This window comes from Alligator sinensis, unplaced genomic scaffold, assembly GCF_000455745.1.
Source record: "Alligator sinensis unplaced genomic scaffold, ASM45574v1 scaffold476_1, whole genome shotgun sequence".
Classification (NCBI taxonomy): Eukaryota; Metazoa; Chordata; order Crocodylia; family Alligatoridae; genus Alligator; species Alligator sinensis.
In genome coordinates, this window is record NW_005842444.1 from 705,352 (window position 1) to 710,594 (window position 5,243).

The 5,243-nt window shown below is 43.1% G+C and overlaps 1 protein-coding gene across 11 annotated transcripts in view; it reads right to left on the bottom strand.

Annotated features, from left to right (window-relative positions):
- GABPB1 (GA binding protein transcription factor subunit beta 1) overlaps window positions 1-5,243 on the bottom strand; it is a 56,714-nt gene that overhangs the window by 45,659 nt on the left and 5,812 nt on the right. The window contains exon 1 of one of the 11 annotated variants that reach the window (XM_025212090.1): window positions 4,983-5,237. The exons of the other annotated variants lie outside the window; for them this stretch is intronic. The gene's annotated coding sequence lies outside the window, so the exon portion shown is untranslated. Of the gene's footprint in view, window positions 1-4,982; window positions 5,238-5,243 lie in introns of those variants that run through there. 11 annotated transcript variants of the gene reach the window in all.

The following is a 5,243-nucleotide window of genomic DNA, read 5'->3' on the forward strand; positions in this document are numbered from 1 at the left end:
TGTTCAGCCTCAGCAAGAGGAAGCTGAGGGGGGACCTGGTGGCTGCCTACAAGCTCATCAAGGGGGATCAACAGCAAATAGGCAGAGCTCTTTTCTCCCCAGCACCACCTGGGGTGATGAGGAACGATGGTCATAAGCTGATGGAGAATAGGTTTAGGTTGGAGATCAGAAGGCAATATTTTACAGTTAGGGTGGCCAAAATCTGGAACCAACTTCCCAGGGAAGTGGTCCTCGCCCCTACCTTGGGCATATTCAAGAGAAGGTTGGACGATCACCTGTCTGGGGTCTTGTGAACCCAGCATTCATTCCTGCCTGTGGTCAGGCTAGATGATCTGTTCACGTCCCTCCTGACCCTAGCTACTATGAAACTATGAAAAGTCTACACTTAAAACCCACTTAGTATTCAAGGCCCACCAAATTCAGTTAAATTTTTATTTCTGAGAGGGTCCCCAAAGCAGATATCTGGGGCCATCTAGTGGAGAAGAAAAATCTCACAAGCTACCTTGCTAGGCAATTCCAAATCCAAATTAAATCCCCAATAATATAGCTGTGATTGAGACAGTACTTTCATTATAAGATTTTTATGGGCTAAGAATTTGTTTGCAGACAACAGTTACCATTTATGAAACTTCTCAGTGTTCATTTTTAAACAGTCATTTAAAAATTTTTAGAAAGATGACCAAGGTCATTTTTGACTGAAAAAATGTTGCTTTAATAGTGCTTGTGGGAGGTTGCCTGTTGTATTTATACGATTCATTCTGAGTTATTTTAAAACTTGCAACTTGTCAGTGATTTTCTTGACAACAGGAACAAGTACAGCCTTTACTCAGGGAATAGGTATAACCTTCCTATCTGGCATCTAAAATACAGTCTGTGAACAGCAAGAAAAGAGACTGGAAATACAAAGTTATGCACTCTGAGACTGCAGCTTCTTTGCATGTTAATTCCCAGAAGCCATCATAGCTTATTTAGTCTGTTGACAGCTGTTACAATGCTCGTGCCTGGTGATCAGCTCTCTGCATAGCTGTGGGATAGTTGAAGATGCTGCACATCTACTAAATGGCTGCTCTTCTTCTCCTGTTGTAGCAGAACTTCCACTCTGCTGGCCTAAGACTACTAAAAGGCTAAAATGGGTCTGATGTCTACCTCAGGCCCCAGGGCAGTTTTTCAATTATAATTTTTTTAAATTTAGTCTTCCTACTTAATACTTCAAATCCCTCGCATTTTTCATACTACTTGTGCATTCACTGAATAGTAAATAATAGGGTACAAGCCACTCCCAAGAGTTGGAAAGTATGAGTGTAATCATAAACTGCAACAAGGTTATTCTAGGAAATACCAGCAAAAGTGGTTTTATGCCACCTCCACTTCCTGGCTGTAGCATGGGATGGATGGCTAGAATAGTCCCCTAGGGACTGTTCCACAGGTCTGATATTTGTAGTACAATACCCACCAAGCCACACTATGTACTAACATTTCCCCAACATTCCTCCACTGCAGGCAAGGGGACACACCAGGTAGGGCACAATTTCCACTATACCCAAGAAATCCTCAACTTAAAGCAGAGCTCCAAGTTCACTCTGTGAAGCTCCTGCAGCACACTGAAATGAACAGGACCAAGGAGCTACACTATATGATACACAGCTAATAAGAAGACAGCAGAGAGCTGCACCTTGTACTAAATCAGAGATGCAGAAGCTTTTGTGAGACTGAGTCTCACTTCATCAGATGCTGTGAAAGACATGTACAGCTCATGTCTATCAGATAAGAGTGACTTGAATACAAGAGGCAGAAGGGAAGGAGGAGAGAGCCAAACAAGTAATAAACTCATAGGCATAAAGGGGTCACAAAAGTTAATTCAGGTAATGGGTAAACCTTCATAGTCCCCGTTTAGACGTAATAAATTCCACTCTGGGAACGATTTCTTGTTCTGCAATTTCTCACTTCTCATTGATTTTTAAAGTGTTTTTGTTATTTGTATACAAATCATCCAGTAAGACTGCTCTGTGCATGTCCTTTCACAGCATCTATAAAGTGAGCTTGGCATCACAAGAGCTTATGCACCTCTGATTTAGTATGCAAGGTGCATTCCTACCCTGCCTTCGGCCTGACTTCACAGTAACATGACTAACTACTTCTCTGCTAATGTAGTCAGTAAAACACCAAAATGTGTATCCATTTATAAATTCAATGGTTCTACTAGATTTTAGTAAAATTAGTAGAGCATCATGAGAGATAGGGGAGTGCTCCTTATCAGCTCTATGACATATTCATCAGATCTAACAAGTGTGATACTGTAACTGTCCAGATGTCTTCTTGAAATTGCAAAAATGATTCAATAGGCTTCTTCCAGACACTATCAAAAGAAAGGTAATAAGTTAGGAATAATATCTAGAAGCTACACCAATGGATTGCTTAGTTTGAAGGTATTTCTGAACCCCCCAAAAACACACTATGCTGCTACTGACCAGAAAACGTTTTATACACAATTAAGTGCTTAGGTTCCTTTCTTCTGGATTTAGACCTCTTCAAAATAATAGCCAACTTCTGGGACTTTTAGATTTAACCACTGTGATGCACTCGGCAGACAGCTGCTGTCAAGAATCACTCAGAAACCATTATATTCTGTTTTCAAGGAGTTGTACTGGCTTCTTACTTTCAGCTTCTTCTATAGAGTCAACTCTGAGGTTCCTTCCTTTTCCTTGTCCCTGTGACAAGGTATTTAGCAGAATTTGCAAATTCGTTGGAGGTTGATAGGCCACGCCATGAGAACTTCTGCTGTGGCCTCAAACTTATGACCTCTAGGCTGTCAGCTGTATCTCTTAGTGCTTGCACCACCCCAGCCCCCAAGCTCTGACGTATAAAACCCTAAATGTTTATCTTGGCCCTTTAAATTAGAAACCCAAAGCATTCATAGCCCAGAGAGTGCACAGGTAAATGAGTGTGGAGTGCACATGGCAGGTCTCACAGCTCAAGAAGTCGGAGGCACTGGCTCCATATTGGAAGAGTACTATGTTCTAAAGGACTCAAAGCCTGGAAGTGTCTTATATACCTGGACCTAGGAACCAGTGACCAAGCTTAGATCAGACCAATTGACTGAAAAGCAGGTGGCATCCTGTATTTGGGGCCACTCAGTACAGATTGGGTACGCTGATGCTGCCACAGAGGACAGAGCTGGCATAACTGTCTCAGGATTTGTTTACACCGAGATCTCAGCCACAGGTGTTTTTGTGTCAGTGCAATCTCCAGGCACAAATGAGCCTGGAGCAGACGTTAGAGCAGTGTAATCTGCAACAGTGCAGTTTTCTTGCAGGGTAAATTACACCAGGGCACAGTATATAAGCTAGGGATCTATCCTGGTACAGCTACACCGATGTCAAAAATCCCTGGGCAGACCGTGAACAGCATATTCTTAAGTATTTCCCCCCCACACTGCTCTGATGAACACCAGTAGGATTATCCACTGGGGTCCAATGAGGATGCATCACTTCTCACAGCAATGTGCAGGAGCAAAATGAGTGGGATATTATTTATCTTTCAGAACATATTTTGAAACCAACCTGCTTCAGAGTCAATGACCTTGTTTTCAGAGGTGCCAAGCATTGCAACACTCCAGTTAAAGTTTATTTAGTATCTCTGAAAAATAAAGCTAGGGCTCCTGAATATGATTCTGTATGCATGTACTGGCAGAGATCAAAGAAAATTTTTAAAACATTCACAGCATAAGTTAGCTATAACAGCTTCATCATTAAATACAAACCACATATCTCATTTTATTTTTCATCATCTAATCAGTGCTGTCATACTATAATATCAAAAATCACCTTGATTCTGATTCTCTAAAATCTGGTAATATGTAATGCATATGGTACAAAAGCTGAATTCAGGGGGGTTATTTTTCTTTTCTCCACCTAAGAAAACCTTTTCATTTAAAACCAAAAGTTTTCACAAGATGTATTCAAGGAAGAACAGAACATGCACTGAGTTATGGCTACTTGTTTTCTTATATTAATAAATATATTTTTTACATGTTCATGTCATCTTACAAGTTTCACCCATTTAATGTTCTTGCCTTATTTCCTTGTAAATCAGCATATATTTTTTAAGATACAAATCTAATTCTGTACTCTATAATTCAAATCTTAATATCAATACAAAATGCTTATATTGGCCCCAAAATAATATACAAGAATTACAGCATTTTGCCAGTGACAGTTTTTATTTCATTTGCTGTTCTGGAAGCACTGTTCTGTTCTTACTGGTGGTTACCAACCTCTAGACAGATTATCAAAAAATCCTGTACTACCCGGGGCCTGCTTCAAGATTCCCAGTCATGACAGTGCCAGAGTGGGTTACTGTTCAAGGCGTTTAATTCGGTAACAGGGCCTTGTTCTCACCCTTGCATTGTAAAACACCCCCACAGAGAATCAGGACTTCACTGCATAATTCAAGATGACAGAAAAGAAATACTGCCCTAAAATCAGAGACCACAAACTTGGCCTTTACGTTCGTGTGCATCAATGAATAATTACAACACAATTATTCTCTTAGAAATATGGTATTGTATTGACAGAAACGATCTAGTGGGATTTTAACAATGTCCCTAAATGGTACAACAACCTCACACGGAAAATGTCTACCAAACAGTTTCACAGGGCAGATGTTATCACCCCTCCCCCTCCACAGCTCCTGCACTTAGACACAGGAGCCCCAACACAGCCACTGTCTGATCCACGGGTGCAAACACTGGACCGGTGTTTTCCCCAAGAAGGAAACAACGAATGGGACGATGGACGGCCAAGGAGCTGCTAGTCCCTGGCCTGGCGCTCACTTCTTGACTTCAGGGCCCAACTCGCTCTAGCTCCTCAAGCAAATTAGCCTGGGAGCAAGCCAGGCCCTGCACTGCACACCCGCCCTTCCTTGCAGCAAGCAGCGTCGCTCCCCAACGCAGCAAACCCAATACGAAGTGCATCAATGCAAACCCAATACGAAGTGGGCTTCCCTCAACGTGCACCCCAGGCTGCGCCCTCGGGGCAGCTCCTGAAGGAGCCAGGTGCCCGTGCCCAAGGGAGGGCCGGGCTTTTCTCCGTTTTTTCACGCCTCCTCACACAATGGGGCCCAGCGAGAAGCCAGCTCAGCAGAGGGGGGAGAAGGCCTCGTGCCAAGCAGCTCAGCCCCTGGGCCCCGGCGGCCCCGCTCCCCCCGCCCAGCCCCTGGGCCCCGGCCGGGGCCAGGGCCAGGCG